The sequence below is a fragment of the Scyliorhinus torazame genome, chromosome 19 (assembly GCF_047496885.1).
Source record: "Scyliorhinus torazame isolate Kashiwa2021f chromosome 19, sScyTor2.1, whole genome shotgun sequence".
Classification (NCBI taxonomy): Eukaryota; Metazoa; Chordata; class Chondrichthyes; order Carcharhiniformes; family Scyliorhinidae; genus Scyliorhinus; species Scyliorhinus torazame.
In genome coordinates this window covers 62,032,827-62,053,719 of record NC_092725.1, presented here as the reverse complement: position 1 = coordinate 62,053,719, position 20,893 = coordinate 62,032,827, and the positions used below count along the sequence as shown (strand labels likewise).

Here is a 20,893-nt window from a genome sequence, read left to right as displayed (position 1 = left end):
CCACCTTTTCCTAGTTGCCCTTTGATACACCGTTCACTTACTTTTGTTCTGTCATTCATACATTCTAATCTCTTTTTGTGCCACTAACAGCACCCTTCTTAGCCTTAATCCCCCATTTACATTCCCTTTGTCTTTCTGTCCACGACATCTTTGTCAATCTCCATCTATCACTGGCCCCTATCCAGCCACACCGCTCAATGACACCCACAACAGTATAAACCTGACCCTATTTCCAGTTCTGTCTAACTTTGACAAAGAGTCATCCAGACTCGAAACGTTAGCTCCCCTTCTCTCTCCGCAGATGCTGTCAGACCTGCTGTGATTGTCCAGCATTTTCTGTTTTTGTTTCAGAATCCAGCATCTGCAGTAATTTGTTTTTATATTGTTGTACATGAAATTCAGGTTGTATTCACTGGAGTGAGAGGATTAAAGGGAGAATCTAATAGAAACATTAAAAAAGGGAGTTGAGGGACCAAAATCATAGAATCCTCACAATGCAGAAGGAGGCCATTCGGCCGATCGAGTCTGCACCTAAATAGTGAAAAATAATTTACGATAGTGAATTGGTAGCAAAGAAGCTTGGACTAATAGATGTTTGTGTGAGGTTGCAGGCTATAGGTTATTAGAAGCATTTCTTCACGCCATTAGGGTATGGACTGCAATACCACAAGTAGTTATTGAAGCCAAGTGCACCACAGCATTTAGATAATTGCTTGTAGGATAAACATATTGAAGTATACAGGGATTGGGTGAGGAAATAGGATTAGAATAGTTGGCTCCAATCTGGATTTACCACCAATATGGGCACAAAATGAATGGCTCCCTCCTGTGCTAAATTTTCTCCAACTATGGTTTGAAATATGTCTTCATTGACCCAGGTCACAGTTCAAACATTAGTGGCAGCTAATTTTGTTCCTTCTGCTTTGAATGACACTTAAGCATTGACACCAGCTCTGTGAATGGAAAGAAGAAAATAACTTGTTACTAAAAGCAGTGGCTGCTGGGCAAAGGCAGGCATCTGAAAGCGGGGTTGGGCTGTATCAGCAGATCAGCATTTGAAGTGCGCAGTCTTAAGACTATAAAGGTGGCTCTCTGAGCTGGGGCTTGGCCTGCAGGGTCAACAGCACATCTCAGTGATTCTATCTTTGGAGAACTATGCGGAAAATAAACTTATTCATGGTCTCACTTTGTTTTCTTCAATGGCTCAACTCGGAAAGATGTCCAGGCAAAATGTTCAGTGTGGTGGAAGGTTTCAAGTAACTGGAGTCGCATGTTTAAAAATAAAACAAGCGAGGGTCTAAGACGGGGTCAGATTTTGCCTTAAGCAGTGATGCAGAAAATGTGACCCGATGCTAACATGTGGCCTGTGAGCCGCAAGACAGGCAGCTCATCAGGAGAACTGTTCTATTTGAGTCTATAATTCCGACCCTTATCCATATGGATTTTGTGGGCCTGGAGATTTGTGAAGCACCATTACTAGCGTTGCTGTAATGTTGGTGGATAAATTAAAATATATACAGGGAGAAGAGTCTCATGAGATTTTACCGCCTCATAGTGTCCTGAGGTGCGACGAGGCTGATAGATCGCTCCCTTTATACCCACATCTTCAGACAAGTGAACCGATTGTATTTTGGCAATGGAAATATCCTTATGCATTGAGTATTTGCCAATGAAATATGGTGAAGTGCATCCAATGGCACCTCAGTTTTGCCCTGAGTAACATGAAGTATTGAAAGCTTCCTCGGGTAGATCTCAACTACTTTTAGTGGCATTACATGACTGATGGCATACCAGAGTGATCACAGTCTGCTCTATCCTAATTGGTTGCATCCATCAAAACACTGTCAATCATACGTGCTGATCCTAGCATACCCACCTGGGAAGGGCTGAGGGGGCATAACCGTAACAGATTATGAGTCTGTAGAAAGCCAGATTCGGAACTGTGCCAAATGCTTTGCCTGCAGCCACTGAACAGTATAGGGCAGACGCATCCATTGACTTGACAGTCAAACACTACTCCCTTCTGTTCTGCAATGCTGAGAGTGCCAAAGAAGACAACCTACCTGACAAGCACTTCCTGCAGTTCTGCACCCCCTTTAGTAACCATCACGAAATAGTGCTAGATTGCAGTGCCTTTTCCTTAGATTTTGTTCCTCTGTCAGTTCTTGCTCCATGCATTATCAATCTGGGGGTGCGATGTTAACAGGTTGAGATACCTTCAGGGGCTTTCTAAAGGCTGAATGAATCTTGGCCTCCTTATCCACATCGATTGCCCCCTTTCATTTAAATCCACCATATGCAACTTTCCATACTCGTCACTTGTATGCTGCTTATAGGAAGGAAGAAAAGTCGCCATAGTCCCAGAGAGCCATAGACTGCTTTTCCCTTTGAGAGAGAGAGAGAGCTGACTGGTGGTAATTTAACCTAAGAAACACCACACCTTAGGCGAGGTGCTTATAGACATCCAGGGCAGGATTCTCCGTGTGGGAGATTATGGTCTCCGGCCGGAGCTGAATTGCACCTGATTTGTGCTCCTGCTGGGAGGACAAATCGGGAAGTGATTCCCAATCCTTAACCATGCAAATGTTTGGCCCAGCGCCGATTCTGTTTTCTCCCCAACGCTGGATTCTCCGCTGCATCGGAAACTCTGCTACCGGCAGCGGGAGGAGGAGAATCCAGCCCCCAATCTGCACCTGAAGCTGAACAGAATAGGTTCTTCTAAAATACCTTCTTCTAAAACCTGCCACCTGGTCCTGGAGCTTTGCAAGTTTTCTTTCTCGGGGCTTTACCTATTGACTGAATTGTCTTTTAATTTATTTTTAAAAGTCAGTTTAAACGGATAGTGAAAACATTCGCATCTTCATTTCGGGCCTAGTCCCATTGTATCTTTTTAACATTCCAGCAAATCCCTCTGGCAATCGTATTCGGTACTGGTTCTGTAATTCGGGAAGTCCTATTTTGGCGTCTTGTGTAGGTTGCAATCAGTTAATACTTGTGAGCGGGGATAGAGCACAGACTCTATGGTTTGTGTGGTGCTGCTGCTAAACCACTTGTGTGGATTGAGTTTCCTCTGTGCGCTATTTTTAGCTGCTCTACCCGCTACTGTATTTTTCAAAAATGTCAGTCTGCGCTGTTTCATGGCAGTCACTTAAAACAGGCTGCCAACTGTGTGAAATTAGCACAGGCAGCAATCTATGTGAACATGTCGGAGCATGCAACAGAAATTAAACACACCGAGGAGAGGGGAGGACCCTGTTCTCAGGAGAGGCAGAGGGAAGCAATGGAAAAGCGATTTGCTTCTCAAATGGAAAGGCTGGGTTTCAGCTGAGCGGGATCCTTTCCATCACCATAGTGAACCTTGGCAAATTACTGACCAAATCTACTTGGCAAATCTACAGGACAGCAGAGCAGGATCTGCATGTTATATTTTGTTCAGAAACCACAATCCAAATTATGTTCTGCAAAAAAACAAAACTTGTGTACTCCAATTACAGTGACAGCGTTTATTTGCTTCCTCCTTATCTTCTTCCAGGTTTGGATGTGAGCCCAACGTCTTAACAAAATGCCCCTCTGGTTGTGTGCTATGCAGTCAATCGCAGCGCACAGTCGAATCTCTCATCGCTCTGCTGCTACAGTATTGCATTACAGTAATTAGCCTGCAAATTTAGCTTGGCTCTGGCAGAGGTCACTTGCTAAAGGTGTTGAGCTTATAGGGGGGGTTGGGGAAAGGGAACCGAATTGCTTCCTCAGGTAAAACACATCAATTAAGTCCTGTCCGGTTGCTCCATCTGAATCATAATGGGCTGCCAGGTTGATGAACAAATCCCTGAAAGGATGCTGAATAACTAGAAATGAAAGAAAGACATGGGCTGAATTTTCCAGCCCATCCCATCCGGTCCGGGGATCTTCTGGTCCTGCCGAAGACAACCCCGGGTTTCCCAGCAGCGCTGCTAGCGAGCAATGTAAATGGCCATCGAACTTTCCCATAATTTGTCAGTATTGGGTTCTGACTGAAAATCGACATGTATCTGTCAAGGTGAACTGCAGAGTTTTCAGAACAGATGTTCTGACACTCTGACTAAAAAACGTCAGGGGGCTGGATTCTCCGTTCCTGCGGCTAAGTGCTGACACCAACGGAGCATCCGTGGTGTTCCACGACAGAAAAATCTGCGCCACACCCGCACCGATTCCTTACAGGTCAGGGACTATCACTGGCGCCGCGTGAAACACCCACGGAACGTGCGTAAAACAGTGGGACAATCGGCAGCTTGTGCTGGCCACACGCAGGGCTGACAAGCTGCAGGCGTGCGTACGCTTACACCACCCACACATGAACCAATCATGCCCAAAAAGGTGGTGCCAGATGTGACCACATGTGGCCCTGCTCTGTTGTGCCCATTGGAGGTTGAGCATCGCGGGTGGGCCCGATAATGTTATGCAAATGCGGTTGCGACTTTGTGCGGTGCGCGTCACAATGACACCGATTTGGAGGGTGCGGAGCATCATAACCCGGCGTCAAACAGGCGGCAGCCGTAATTTCGGTGTCGGGAGCCATTCTCCGCCCGATCGGCATCCCCGATTTCGGCGTCGAGCAATGGAGAATCCTGCCCAGGGTGCGTGGTTTACACAGTCAGTCTACCTCCGCGGGGCAAGTCCTGATAGAGCCAGCAAGGCATGCTCCACATAGATCGGGGTGCCATCTTTAACGTCCGCTCCAATCAGAACTGACCTTAAACTCCGCCCAGCCCCCCCCCTCCCACTTCCCCCCGCCCTGACCACTGTACAATTATTGGGGGTGCCCTCACCCCCACGGCACGATTATCAGGGGCTCTTCCCCTCCCCCCCCCCATCAACAACTACCATGCTGCTCCCCTGCCTGCTTCCCCTGTCACTGCAAGGTCCTCCCCTCAACAACCGCTTCCCCACTCATCATTGTGAGGCTTCTCCCACCTCAATACCTCTTCAAGTTCCCCCCCCCTCAATGGCTGCTCCCCCCTCACTGTCAAGTCTCCCCCCCCCAATCAAAAACTTTGGTGCTCTTTTCCTTACCACTCGCCTCTCAGCACATAATGGGAGCCAACCCCAATTGGTCTCCACAGAAGGCCCCCCAGCATTGCCCCTTGACACAAGTTGGCACTGCCACGTTGGCACTAACATGTGGAATCCTCCCGACTTTTTCCCATCTTCCTAAAGCTGTTGTGAATATTCAGTAAGGGGGGGAAATCATGCAGTGTGTGGGCCCTTTCATTAGGGCCCACATTTGGGGCAGTACGGTAGCCTTGTGGATAGCACAATTGCTTCACAGCTCCAGGGTCCCAAGTTCGATTCCGGCTTGGATCACTGTCTGTGTGGAGTCTGCACATCCTCCCCGTGTGTGCGTGGGTTTCCTCCGGGTGCCCCGGTTTCCTCCCACAGTCCAAAGATGTGCAGTTTAGGTGGATTGGCCATGATAAATTGCCCTTAGTGTCCAAAATTGCCCTTAATGTTGGGTGGGGTTACTGGGTTTTGGGGATAGGGTGGAGGTGTTGACCTTGGGTAGGGTGCTCTTTCCAAGAGCCGGTACAGACTCGATGGGCTTAATGGCCTCCTTCTGCACTATAAGTTCTATTCTATTCTATTATATGTAGATATATGAAAATGTATTAAAATGATCTACGTCACCGGTGAGGGGCAAGGATTATCAGGAAACGAGATCTCGCTGGCGAGAATTTTGATTTGATTTGATTTGATTTATTGTCACATGTACCGAAGTACAGTGAAAAGTATTTTTCTGCGGCCGAGGAACGTACACAGTATGACAATAGCAGACACAAGAATAATCAACAGAGAACATTGACAAATGGTACATCGACAAAACAGGGGTTGGTTACAGTGCGGAACAAGGGGTCAAACAAAGCAAATACATGAGCAAGAGCAGCATAGGGCGTGTGAATAGTGTTATTACAGGGAACAGATCAGTCTGAGGGGGTCGTTGAGGAGTCATGTAGCTGTGGGGAAAAAAGCTGTTCCTATGTCTAGATGTGCGAGTCTTCAGACTTCTGTACCTTCTGCCTGATGGAAGGGTCTGGAAGAAGGCAATGCCTGAGTGTGAGGGGTCTCTGATAATATCGTTTCCCCACTCTCGCAAGATTTTGAGCCTATGTCTCCGTTCTCGCTGATGGCGAACATTAGCTCCCAAACACTGGATGCCGTGCAACTCTTCCTGGTAATGCAATACCTTGTCCTGTGTAGTGTCATACAGCAATTAATAATGACAAGCTTTCCTTTCACCTGATTCGTGGTGTGAATTTTTTCAGTTCACTATTTTACACCTTAATAACAACATAGTTTTAAAAAGAAAGGCTGAGTGGTGACCGAAGAGGGATTTTCAAAAGTTTTGATAGAAACAGAGTGAACGTTTCCCTTGGTGGGGAAAAGCCTAGCCTGAGGCCATCGTTATGAGATAGTCACCCGATAGGGACTTCAGGAGAATTTAACCGAAGAGAATGTGGAGCTCACTACCAAAGACCTGGGGCGGGATTCTCCGACCCCCCCTACCCCGCCGGGCCGGAGAATAGCCGGGGGGGCGGCGTGAATCCCGCCCCTGCTGGCTGCCAAATTCTCTGACGGTGGGGTGGCCTGGCCCGCGATCGGGGCCCACCGGGAATAGATTGGAAGGTTACGATGACATATTTAGATGAGAAAAAATGGGAGGATTCTTCATTGGAGCATAAAGACCATCTTGAACGAGTGGCGCTAAATAGTTTCTGTTGTTAATCCTATGGGATTGTTTGTGGAATGGCATTTTTGTAATGAATTTTTAGAAAATTGTGTTTGCACTGGGAATTTTCATCGATTTAATTTCTTTCCAAAGCTCATGTTCGACACTGCAGCTGTTCTTAATATGTCTCTTTAATAAGCTGGAAAAAATATTAAAGCTGTTTGACCCTTTTCAGTGATGGCCCTATTTTGTTGGGGTGGGGAGGAGGGGCTGTGGTTGTGGGGGTTGTGGTGAGGGGAAGGTAATGATGGTGAACAATGAGCGTTACCCCTCTGAAACAGACCACAGCATTAGGATTAGCAGATTAATGTGGAATTTCTGAAGTTGTGGTCTGTCACTCAGTGCTCCCACGGGTTGAGCTCTGGATATCCCAGAGCCAGCAATCATTGAAATCAGTGGAATTTCCCCATTTCCACGAGTCAGAGCAGTGTTTGAACAAGGTTTGGCTTTCTCTAGGGTTTCTATCAGGTGCAACGGTTTTTTTTTTAACAATGATGCGAGCAATGGCTAGTGCTGAACAGCAGCACTGTCCCTGAAAAAGTAATTTTACATTCATGGAAATCTAATTTTTCCATTACCATTAATTAGTCTAAAAAATGTTTTTCCAGACCATTTCACCTTCTACACTCATCCCACAAGTCTGTCTCAATCTTTAATCTTCTGTAGGTAAAATTAGATTTTAAATTTTTTTATTTGTGAAGAGACATGCAAGCAAAGCTTGTCATCTTCCACTCATCAGGATAGCTCACAAAAAATTATGAACAGTATTAGGGGAGAAACAATTTATACTGCAGGAGAAGAGAGTGCTAACTGGTTGGCAAGTGGACTCTGGTGGGTGTGTTGCAATGGAGAATGCAACATGGAACAGTTAAGTGCTCAGCTTTGTTCAAACACCAATTGGGAATTGATTGGTCAAGGCATTGCCTTTTTGAATTTTTATGTTTTGAGTTTTGAAAAAACGAGCTGGCTGGGGACAGTTAGCCAACTTTCCATATCCATCACTTGTCTGCTATTTTTGATACGATATGCCAGGCATTGAGCCATACAGCCCTGCGCTGTATCACCCCTGCGCTAAAATTCGTAGACAACATTACTTATTTGTGTGGCAGGTAGAACATCTTTTTGGCTCGATGGCAGCACTCTATTAGTGGCAAATGCCCCTCGTGTCGCAACTGCGTGTAATGGCTAGCTTCACCTATTGGTCAAACCTTTGAGGCACCGTACCCTTCCAGTGTAATATAGAGTAGTCTGAAAGTGATGGCCTTGTATCCAGTCGTGAGTTTGGGTGATAAGCAGCGAACGATGCTCAGATCAGGGTGGCCATTATCTTACAGGATGCCTTTGATGGGCTCTGTTTCAGCATCAGGTTCGCAGGGTGATCAAATGGCTGAGGCCCTATTTGACGTTGCAGATAAGACCAATATTGTAACGGGTAGAACTGCAGGAATACCAACGTGTATATTGAGTGTGAAGAGAGGAATGCAGTAGACAATGTAGAGAACCAATTGGCAAATTTCTCAATCAGCACATTGAGGAAAGGAAGATTGTTTGACTGCTCCATTTCAAAGATGAATCGCGGGACAAAAATATGAGCAACATATATATAGCGAGCCATTGTACGCTGTTACTATTCAGTAGCAACACAAATGGTGTTCTCCACTAACAGGATGCTACCATCAAGCCAAAAGGAGGTTCTGCCTGTTGTACAAATGAGTAATGTGGTATATAATTTTCGATGCCGGTGTGTTGCTAGGTATGTAGGTTGCACATTCGAATGATTGGGGGACCATATCAACAGTCCCTTCAACTGTTCGCAACATGCAAAGTACTGACGTACCCAACCAGCTTACAAACCTCAAAAGATAGTGTGATTCTGCAATTAGACAACACCTGCTGAACAATCCCGATTGTGCTCTGAATTACACAGAAAAGGATTTTAAGATTGTCAGTTGGATTCGCAGTGTGACTCACTTGCACATACTAGGAGCCACATATATGTATAAAGAGGACCTTTGCAGACAGAAGGGTCATGCCCACACATTACACCTTTTCCAACTCAACAAAGTCTTGGGGAACAGTCATTTCCTGGTTCATTGCCCAAGGCAATGAATTGCCCAATCAGAGTTGACCTGCCCGGTTTGAATTTGAAAAAAAAACGGGCAGTTAATTGTACCAAGCTGCATTCTCCACGGCAATGCTCCCACCAATCAGAGTCAACTTGCCACCCATTCTTGCTTTGGCGACATTAGTCCCAATGAAAGCACACTCGCCATCACTACATCTTAAATTGCCTAACTCCTCTTAAACATTGGCGGGAATTCTCCAGCCATTCGTGGGCAGCAGGATTCTCTGAACCCGCCGACAATGCACCCCTGCAGTCATGAAAGGTGTTATATAAATGCAAGTTTCCTTTCTTCACGATTGCAGTCTTTTTAATGAAAATTTCATTGTCATACGTTTAAGGGATTCTGAACTGTCGTCATTTACAAAACCTTGTGGAATAACATTTTTGTTTTATTAATTGGCATTCATAAATGAAGTATTTTTTTGAGTGTTTGACAACAGTCAGCATATTTTTGTCAAGCATCATTTTACAGTTTTTATAAAAGGCACACCATATTTTCCACAGCTCTGCAATATTTATAAATAACACTCTTTAGTATTGGCTGCTGAGAATGTTCCACTGGACGGGAAGGTGGGGGGGGGGGGGTTCTGAGTTGTCACTCATTCATTTCCAGTACTTGGGCTGTCATGAGATCTTGTGACAAACGTTCTGTGGATTGCTGAGCCTCACAACTACCCCTTCCAATGTACAGCAGTGCCTCTGGTCTGCTATTATTGTCCGTTGAATCTTTAAGCCTGTGTCGTGGCCAATACTGACATGTCATATTCTGAACTTCAAACTTATTTTATATTTTAAAACATGATGCAAAACATCTGGAAAAATAGTCGCCCACGGCCACCTGATTTACTTTGTGGATTAGAACCACTCCCCTGTCTCAAGGTGAATAAGAAGAATTTTCCAGAGTAATTTGAGCACATCGTTCCTTGAAACCACTCAGAAGGGTATGATCTGATTTGAATGGGTCATTCTAAAACAAAGACGCTGACTGTCTTAAACCATCAAAGGTGTTGGATAATCAGCATGAACACTCCACCTTATTTGGAAAAATGCTTTGATCTTGTGAATAGCCACGTGGAGACAACCATGTTATCTTAGTCTGTATAAAAGGTCAGCTGGGAAGCTCTGAGCAGGCAGGCAGTTCTATCAAAGCCATCAGAAACTTCAGTTCAGCTGATCTGTCAAGCAGATTCATAAACAAGCTGCGAGACATAAGTACGATTCATTCTCTGCCCTCGTTGCACTCTCGCTCGAGCGAAACGAGGCGGTGAATAGTGAGGGAGGCTGGAAATGAGAACCACGCCACCGGCCCACTCCCTTAGGCAAAATCGGGATCTCGCTCTTGGTGTGACGAGAAACCAATTATCACCACTTAAGCCCTTAATACAATTAACGTGAGCCACCCCTTAACCAACGGCCTCCCATGATTCATCGGTCTCCCCACCAAGTGGTCATGCTGGCGTCGATTAGTACTCATAGAACATACAGTGCAGAAGGAGGCCATTCAGCCCATCGAGTCTGCACCGACCCACTTAAGCCCTCACTTCCACCCTATCCCCGTAACCCAATAACCCCTTTTTTTAAACCGTGAATCTGGCAGAAGGGTTTCTGTGGGGAGGCGAGTAGCCACCTTTGCTCAGAGATAATGAGCCCGGGGGCGCTGGGCTTGCTGCCCCAGTTCTCGGCGAGGGATGGTGGACCATCGGCTGGGGGTAACACCGGCTGGGTGTGGAGGACCCTCCGCAGCGATGGCCCACCATTGGAGTGACTCATGGGGGCAAGCGCACATGGCACAACCATGCCAACCCCTGTATCGTGTGTATCCGTCCCAGAGCAACCCTTGTCCTTGCCCGTCTGGCTCAGCGACCACCCATAACCCCCACCGACTGCTGCGGCCTCTGGCCATGTGGCTGAAGGCTATTGCTAATCAGGAATTGGCAAGCATGGTTAAGTGAGCACCTCACACAACCCAAGTGGATTCCCGTGGGTGTGCGGGCCATGTAGCATTTGGGAATCATTGCCTAGCATCCCAATCAGACCGAGATTCCTGGACACTGTGCCTGAACACTGCGGGAGGCAACACCACACAAGCAGCAGCCAGCATCCGAACACACAGGGGATGTGACACAGCTCCGGGACATGTCCACGGGAGGAGGATGTGTGAGTGCAGCGGGAAGGGCACAATGTCCAGGTCCAGGTGACCAATGAGCAGGTGTCCTTGGTGCAGGGTCTGGGGTCCGGTGAGAAGGGGGGCAGCTGCGGCCAGTAGTGTGTGGGTAGAGAGTTCCGGATGAGGGAAGGTGGTGTGGTATTATCATACATTAAGGTAATGTAAGGTTTAATGAAATGTATACAGACAGCCACCAGAGGGAGCTAATCCTAGAGGTATATAAGGAATGATGCTGAGCCTTGTGGGACAGAAGGTTGGAGTAGGTGGTAGGAGCAGGAGCTGGCTAGGAGTACTGAAGATAGTGAGAGAGCAAGAGAGTAGTTAATCTGTTAGTGAGTTAGATGTTAGATGAATATAGTTATGTGTGTTTAATCAACTGTTTGTTTCTTAGGGATAAGCTTTGACTCCAATTAGTAGTATTAAATCAATAGTTTTGTTAGTTTACAAGACTCGTTGTTCTCTGATCAACACTACACATGTAGGTCGGTAGGTCGTTGACCTTTTTCCGGCACTGGCGGCCAGTCCTCCTGGACATGCTCCCAGAGCTTTCAGCAGCTGCCCCAACTGACCTGTGGCTCACCCTCCAGGACCCGTGGGGGAACAGGACATCTCTCCTGGCCTCCACTGTGTCTCGGAGCTTCTCCAGATCTGCATCGCTGAATCTTGGGGCTGGTCTGCTCGGTGTCATTGTTGCGAGCTGGCTGGGGTTGGCTGAGCGAGTGCTGCTTAAGTGCTGCTCGACCTTGTTAGTGGGGGGATGGGGGGGGGGGGGGGGTGGCTGACGAGCACGGTGTCGGCGAATCAGCTGGCAAGCCTTCTATTGCGGCAGAGGCCCATGGGGCCTCGACCAATTAACATTGAATAGCATTGCCAGCCTCACTGGGACGAGCGCTGGGAAGCTCAAGGCAGTTCCACTCGCTACTACACTCAGAAATCTTTCCGGTGAATCGTGCCCTAGGTAGCCAGAATACATACTCTGTTTCAGTTTACAGTTTACTTGAATCCACCTCCTTAAAGTTCAACTACAATAAACCTCCCAGCTTTGAGTCCTTTGCTTTGCAAGACCCTCTTTCCAACTTCAAATCATCAACTCTATTCAAAAGACGACAAGCCTGCCAAGTGGGAGACAAAAGAGCATAAATCAGAGACGGAGATAACCTAACCTGTGAAAGTGCATAGCCTTTAGCTGTTGTTTGTGTGTGTTGTGTGTTGTGTGTGTGTGTGTAATTCTGGGTGAGAAACATAATCTTCATTTTTTAAACTCACAAACGTTTGCTGCTGATAATTGAATTGCAATACACACTACAAGGGTAAGAAAACACATACCTCTTTCCATACAAAACATATTGATGATGGCCAGTCTGTGACACATGCCAATACTATTGGACGGATACCTTTGAAGACATCTTTGGTATGGTATTCAAGGCAGTGGGAGAGGGAATAAATGAGCACCTTCAGAGAACATGTTTTCGACTCCCTGATTTTTTAGTTTTACCTATCAACAGATAAAATGTGAATCATGTAAAAAATCACTTGTAGCTCTTGCACTTGATATCTTCAATTTTAAGTTGATCACACGCTATTTCAAGGTATTTATAGATCAGAAAAGACTTTGGACCTATTTTGGTTTGTTCATCCATAAAGACAGTAAGGACCCCCACTGTAGTATCTAGGGTACAAATAAAAAAATTTTAAAAATAATTTTTATTCAAATTTTCACAAAATATCAACAACAAAATACAGAAAGAAAAGAACAACCCCCCCCCCCCCCCCATATACATAAATAATAAATTAACAGCCTTCATCAACACAAAGGCAAATATACACGCCCACTCAAGAACAATGAACCAGCACCACCACCCCCGCCCCCCCCCCCCCCCAAACCCGGGTTGCTGCTGCTGACCATCTTCTAACGTTCTGCCAGAAAGTCTAGGAACGGTTGCCACCACCTGAAGAACCCTTGCACCGATCCCCTTGAGGCAAATTTCACCCTCTCCAATTCAATAAACCCCGCCATATCCCTGATCCAGGATTCCACGCTGGGGGCCTCGCATCCTTCCACTGAAGAAGAATCCTTCGCCGGGCTACCAGAATTCCGGCCTCTTTCACCTCCTGCACTCCCGGCTCCTCTGCAACCCCAAATATTGCGAGCTCCCGGCCCAGCTTGACCCTGGAACCTACCACCCTCAACACCGTCCTCGCTACACCCTTCCAAAAGTCCTCCAGCGCTGGGCACGCCTAGTCTAGGGTACAAATTAACAGAAATGAATCAGAGTCCTGTGTCAAGGCTCACAACAGGATGGCATTGCCAGGGTGCCTGGGTGGCATGCCAGGGCACCAGGCTGGCAGTGCTAAGGTGCCCAAGTGACATCAGTGCCAGTGTGCCACCCTGCCCAGAGGCCACCCCCTCCCCTCTTTACTATATTGTATACTTTTTGTAAGTCAAGCTCTCGTAGAGACAATTTCTGAGAGCAGTACATTCTGGTGCCAACCAGTAAGCAATGTATTTTATACATGTTAATGTGCAATAAGACAGGATTAATTAGTGACCTCATAGTAAAGGGGCTTGCAGGTAACAGTGACCATAACATAATAGAATTTCACATCGTGGTTTGAGAGTGAGTAGTGTTGGTCTAAAATCCGTGTCTTAAATGGAAATAAGGCATTTGCAAGGGTATGAAGCCAGAATTGACTAAATTGAACTGGAAAAATTTGTTTAGAGGTAGGACAGTAGAGAAGCAGTAATAGACATCCAAGGAGATATTTCATAACTTAGCAAAAATTGACTGTATGTGAAAGATACACTACCCATGGCTAACCAGGGAAGTTAGGGACAATGTCAAATTAAAGAAGGAATAAAATGATACTTGACAAAACTATTGTTGAGCACCCAGAAAAATATTTCATTTATGAATGCCAATTAACAAAATAAAAACATTATTTAAAAAAGGATTTAGTGAATTACTGCAATTCTGAATCTCTTAAATATGACAATATGCCAAGATCAATGGTAGGTCACAAAATTGGACTGATTTTAGAAACCAGCATAGATTGACTAAAATTAAGATATGAAACCCTGATCGGACTTGGAAGGGTGGATGCTGAGAGGGTGTTCCCCTTGTACGGGAGTCTAGAACGAAGTGATACAGTTTCAAAGATATGGGTCTCCCATTTAAGACTGAGATGAGGAGATATCTTTTCTTTGAGGGCTGGTTATCTGCAACCTCCTAGCGATCAGTGGAGGTTGGCTCACTGAATGTACTCAAGGCTGAGTTAGATTTACAGTCGACAAGGGAATTAAGAATCTGGTTGGCAGTCAGGAAAGTAAATTTGAGGCAATAATCTGGCCAACCGTAATCTTAAACAATGGGGGAGCAGGCTTGAAGGAGTGAATAGCCTACTTTTGTGTTCTTGCATCTTCTTGGGTGCCTGATTTTGAGGCGGAATAGCCAAAAGTTCCTCAGTTGTATGCTTGGCCGTACTCCTTTTCACTTGCTAACATCCTCCCCACCAAACAAGATAAAGTTTGTGTTGGTGTCTTGTTAGTAGAAGATGATGAGCTGGATTCTCCATAACCTTGGCCGAAATCATGATCGGCGATCAGGCGGAGAATGGATTCCACGTGTGGTCCCAGAGGTCGGGAAACCGGCGTGCCAGCTGCGGACAATGTCCAGCGCCGCCACAATCGTCGGGATCCATGCCGCTGGGCAGGGTGGGGGAGAGTGGGGAGGGGGACGGTGGTGTTTGCTGGGGCTGGGGGGGGACTGGTGGGGGGTGGCCAGGGGTGGGCTGTGGGGTTGCGGTTGGCGGGTGAGGGTTCCAGCACGGCCGACGCCATGTTTCATGGCGCGACCGGTGCAGGTTGTCAGCCCTGCGCAGGCGCAGCCTCGGACCCAGCCATTCGCTGGCTGTTTTTGGCACGATCTGCAGGAGTTTCATGTGGTGCCGGTGCTAGACCCTCACTGGTAGCAGAATCAGTGAGGGATTCATGCCGATTGTCCTGTCGTGAACCTCCCGTGGGTTCTCCCCTCGCGCCGCCACTTAGCATCAGAAACGGAGATTTCAGACCAATGAATCCTGTCACTTTGATACATTTGGGTCCTGATGACTCACATTACTTCAATTTATGTTAAAATACTGCATTTAAGGGGCGGCACGGTGGCCCAGTGGTTAGCACTGCTGCCTCACGGTGCTGATGACCTGGGTTTGATTCCGGCCTTGGGTCACTGTCCTTGTGGAGATGAAAATTCTCCCCGTGTCTGTGTGGGTCTCACCACCACAACCCAAAGATGTGTCGGGTAGGTGGATTGGCCACGCTAAATTGTCCCTTCATTGGAAAAAATATAAATTTTTTAAAAATACTGCATTTATAAAATGGCCCTAACCTGAGGAACACTTTCCAAAGCACTTAACAAATCAGAGAGTGAAGGTCAAAAGGGTCGATGAAGTGATTCCGTGAGGTGGGTCAAAAGAAGACAAGTATTAGGGAGGCAAATTCAATGACAACCAGAACAGAAGCAACAATTGCTTTGTGCAATTAACCAATAACTGTGGCTTCTAATGCAGGCAGTACATGGTAATTTCATGCTGCCCATTAATTAGTATGATTTCGATATGCAGCCACTATGAAATGTACTGTTGAAGTGACTGCTTCACTCAGGGGAGGCAAAATTTGTGCAAGACCAAAATGTCATCTCTTAAAGGGAAGGTACATTCTGGCTGGAGTAAGTGCTGAAAATGACTGGGGGAAAGAGAGTTTAATCAAAAAGAAGAGTGACTTCTGGCACAACAGAGAAGAAAGGGAACCCTGAGGTTTTCTGTGAAAGCATTGGAAGCCTTGGAACAGGAGGTGGAGAGAGGTGTGGCTGGATTCTCTGGCAGGATCCTTTACTTCGCCAGCAGCGCACTCACGCCCGCAGATTTCCCAACGGTGTGGGGGTGCCCAAAATGGGAAACCCCATTGGCCGGCTGATGGGTCGAAGGATCCGTGCGCGCCGCACCAGAAAACGGAGGCGGCCGGACGTAGAATTCCGCCTGTGATCTTTCATCAGGAGTCGAGAAAATACTAGAATCTGCAACAAAAGATGTGATGACAGGACAGAAAATAATGGCAGGATTGGACAGGGAGAACACAGTGTTAGGAAAACAAAAGCAATTTTAGGGGATTGATATTTGTACTGGTAAACATTAGAAATAAGGTATCATTTTAAGTGGATTCAATTTAATGTTTCTGTGCCTGGAAGGGTAAAACCTAAGGTTAGATTCATGCTGGACAAAGATACTCATATGTGTGGAGGATGGTTAAGTTCCAGCTGTATTTCTATTGTGCTTAGAGGGCTGCAGCATGATGAATAAATGAACCAGCAGTGGTTATTAGCATCTAGGACCTTGTATGGTAGAGAAGCTTCTAAGTTTTAATCTAGCTAATTTGATTGCAGTTGGAGATATGTAATGAGAGGGAAGTCGGCTCTTAAACCCTGCTAGAAGCAGTTGGCTTAGAAGGCGAGAGTGGGAATATCTCTCAGCCTTCCTAGAAGAAAATCCATACCGTGGAGTAATGGTTAAGAAAACATGTTCAGAGATCTGAAGAGTAGCTAGTTAAGGAATCTAGAGCAATGAAGAGAAATCTCCAGGAAGTCAGAGGTTAAGGGTCCTGGAACAGAGCACTGTTTAGTAAAGACAGACAGAGCTGAGAAGAAGGCTGAGGTGCCAGAAAGATATCTGAAGTGATTTTCAGTTTTGTGAAATTTTATTACAGCTTGTGGAATGTAGGTTGAAATAACTACAGAAATTGATGGCTGAAGTTTGTGTAAAAGCAGTTAAGACAAAGGAATCCTAAAAGGCGTGGTGTAAATCCTGGACTGGGTTCAATGTTAAAAGTGGAGCAGAAGCTTACGTTAAAAGATTCATTTGTAAAACCCGGATTGGATTTCAGAATGCAAACTGCAAAGGGAAAGCATAATTATGAGAGAAAATTTTAAAACGTGTTTTGGGGAGTGGAGTTTAGGAACTTTCACGTGACATTCATCTGCGGATTCTGACTTCAAGTTTGAAGTTGAGAGTTTATTTGTCCACAGCCATCCTGAGTGCCTAAAAGGGACTTTAGGATATCATTGTGGGTTAAGATGTACTTTGTAATCCATGTTAATCTTAAAACCTGTGTGTAATTATTAAGCTAAGGGGAGAGTAATGGTGTATTGTATCATAATCCAATTTGTTCATGTGTAATCATTTTTTATTCTTGTTCAAACTAATTAGCAGTCCTATGACACTGTTCCTCCACTTTTTAATTTTTTAAAAGATATGCTGCAGGTTTCTCCGACCCCCCGCCGGGTCGGAGAATCCCTGGGGGGGTGTCTTGAATGCGCCCCACCTCTCCGATGCCGGCTGCCATATTCTTCACCGCCGGTTTTCAGGCGGGGGCGGGGATCACGCCTCGTCGGTCGGGGGCCGTTGGTAGCGGCCCCCCTAGCAATTCTCCAGGCCCCGATGGGCTGAGCGGCCGACGGTTTCTGGCCAGTCCCGCTGACGTGAAATGGACATGGTCCCACACGGCGGGACCTGGCTGATAGATTGGCTGGTGCGGTCCTTGGGGGGGGGGGGGGGGGGGGGGGGGGAGGGGAGGGAAGGGGGGGCGCGCGGGCGGATCCGGCCCCGGGTGGGTCCCCACGGTGGCCTGGCCCATGATCGGGGCCCACCCGATCTGTGGGCGGGCCTGTGCAGTGTGTGCACTCCTTCCTTCTGCACCAGCCTCTGTAGGGCTCTGTCATGGCTGGCATGGAGAAGACACCCCACTGCGCATGCGCAAGAATACGCCAGCCGGCCTGCCTATGCGCAGAACCACGCGGGCGGTTCTGCACATGCGCAAACTCACGCCGGCCCTTCGGCGGCGGTTGGCGTGGCGGCAACCACTCCAGCACCAGCCTAGCCCCCAGAAGTGTGGAGGATTCCGCACCTTCCAGTTGGCCCGACGCCGGTGTGGTTCGCGCCATTTTTTTACGCTGGCGTGGGGCCATTGGGGGATTCAGGAGAATCCTGCATTTGAGCCAGGGTCCCATTCGGGGATCTTTCTGTCCAGTAATAACATCAATTGGATTCATAACATTGGATTTATAAAAGGGAAATGATGTTTGAGAATCTAACTAGTGGAATAGATAAGGGAAACAGGTGGACGTGGCATATTTAGATTTTCAGAAATCTGTTGATAAGGTCCCATACAAGAGGTTAGTAAACAAAATTAGAGCACATGGGATTTGGAAGTAGTTTTCTGGTATGGATTGAGAATTAGTGAATGGACAGAAAACAGAGTAAGAATAAATGGGTCATTTTCAGGTTGGCAGGCTGTGACAAGTGGGGTGCTGCAAGGATCAAGTTCCAGCTACTCACAATCTATATTAATCTTTACAAGTTTGCAGATGACATAAAACTTGGTGAAAGTGTGAGTGGCGCGTAAGATGCAAAGGTGCTTTCTGGAGTTTTAGGCAGGGTAAGTGAATGGGCAAAAATTTGGCAGACGGATTAAGATATGGAGAAATGTGAGCTTTTCCAATTTTGTAGAAAAAAACAGAAAGATAGAGGATTTCCTAAATGGTGAATAGAACATACAATGCAGAAGGAGGCCATTTGGCCCATCGAGTCTGCACTGACCCACTTAAGGCCTCACTTCTGCCCCATCCCCGTAACCCAATAACCCCATCTAAACTTTTTGGTAACTAAGGGCAATTTATCATGGCCAATCCACCTAACCTGCACATCTTTGAACTGTGGGAGGAAACCGGAGCACCCGGAGGAAACCCACGCAGACATGGGGAGAACGTGCAGACTTTGCACTGACAGTGACCTAGCGGGGAATCGAACCTGGGACTCTGGTGCTGTGAAGCCACAGTGCTAATCACTTGTGCTACCATGCTGCCCCTATGGTTGGGAAGTGTTGAACTTCAACAGGTACTTGGATGTCCTTGTTCATGAGTCAGTGATATAGCAAGCAATTGAGAAGGCAAACGGCATGTTGGCTTTTATTACAAGAGGATTTGTGTATAGGAGTAAAGATGTCATACTGTAATTAAATGGAGCCTTGGTGAGACCGCACTGGGCGTATTTTGTACAATTCTGATATCCTTGGGGAGCATGAACCTACATGACAATATTCGTCCTATCATGTCCGCCACTCTACAGTGCTCTTACCCAGACTCTTGCCACCCATGGAAAGATGGTGCAAGTGAGAAGCCAGGAAGGGAGAGTCCTGCATCAGATGATCCTGCAAGTCCATCCATAGATCCTTCGTTGAAAGTCAGCAGACTTTCATCAACCATGCTGCAGCTACTGGGGTAGCACTGTGTAGGAGCACAGGGACAGGCAAAGACACAGAGAAATCGGGCACTGTGCAAATGCACTATGATGATTTGTTGACATCTGGATGCAATGGGGCATGGTTGGCAATTTGGTTTGGAATGTACATTTTATCGTGGTTGTTATTTCAGTCTTGTGGCCAAATGAATGCTGCGATGGTCAGTGACAGAGGGAAGGTAAAGTGTGCGACCGTCGGTGAATGGGAAATTGAGGTTGTGTTTCCTGAAATCACAACTGATGGTGTTGCTCACAGAGAGCCGGCTCCTCCTTTGCAGCTGTTCACTCGATAGCTGGTGGTAAGTTCTCTGACCTCATTATGTTGAGGTTGGGCAGTATGCAAAAGATCACACAGATCCTGCCATGTCCTCACGTACAGGGTCTTCCAGAGTGTTCACGGCAGTGGAAACATTATTCAAGTACCCCAATGGTCTGTCTATCTAATTTATTATAATAATACTTTATAGGCACGCTGCCCACCCATGCATGGCATGTCATTGGTGGATTGCCCGAGTGCCAACTCAACCTTGCTGTGGTTATTCAAACGTAGATGACACATTGGGTTGCCACAAAATGAAGGCATCATCACAGAATGAAGGAATTGTGCAGGGCAGCACAGTGGCACAGTGGTTTACACAGTTGCTTCACAGCTCCAGGATCCCAGGTTCAATTCCCGGCTTGGGTCACTGAGCAGAGTCTGCACATTCTCCCCGTGTCTGAGTGGGTTTCCTCCGGGTGCTCCGGTTTCCTCCCACAGTCCAAAGATGTGCAAGTTAGGTGGTTTGGCCATGCTAAAATGCCGTTAGTGTCCAAAAGGTTGGGTGGGGTTATTGGGTATGGGGATAGGGTGGCGGTGTGGGCCTGGGTAGGGTGCCCTTTCCAAGGCCAGTGCAGACTTGATGGGCTGAATGGCCTCCTTCTGCACTGTAAATTCTATGATGACAGCTGCCAAAATGCAGCATTGATCTGCTGAGGGAGTGAAATCCGGTTTTGGTGGTGGCACATCGCAAAGATACATCCGGTGCAGTGCAGTCAAAGACACTCTGCATTCCCAGGAAGCCTACATTCCTCGTATAGCCACATGATTGCTCCATCTGCTTCTGTCTGACGAGAGACAATAAAACGTCTTCAACTGTCTTTGAAAACAGAACCGCAGTCAGCTCCCTTATATGCGACGGGGAACTGGGCCATGTTGCCTGACCCAGGCTGGAAGAAGCCCGATGTTTAAAGGTTCATCGCCATGGTCACCTTCACAGCTATTGGCAGTGCTATCCTCGCCCTACTCTGAGGTTATATTTGTGGCTGCATCAGGTGGCAGATTTCAATGAGGATATCCTGATTGTGCCCAGCCCAGTCCAACGCCGGCACCTCTGCATCTTCATATCCTGAAGCACAGCTTTAAGTAGCAGAATTGCACTCGGAAGATCCTATCTGGATATGACCTCGTTCTCCTTTTCCCCTATCTCCTCCCGCACCACCTTGCCAACAGTTTGTT

The 20,893-nt window shown here is 46.9% G+C and overlaps 1 protein-coding gene across 2 annotated transcripts in view; it reads left to right on the top strand.

The window, feature by feature from the left end:
- LOC140396161 (A disintegrin and metalloproteinase with thrombospondin motifs 20) overlaps positions 1 to 20,893 on the top strand; it is a 529,969-nt gene that overhangs the window by 109,972 nt on the left and 399,104 nt on the right. The window lies entirely within an intron of this gene.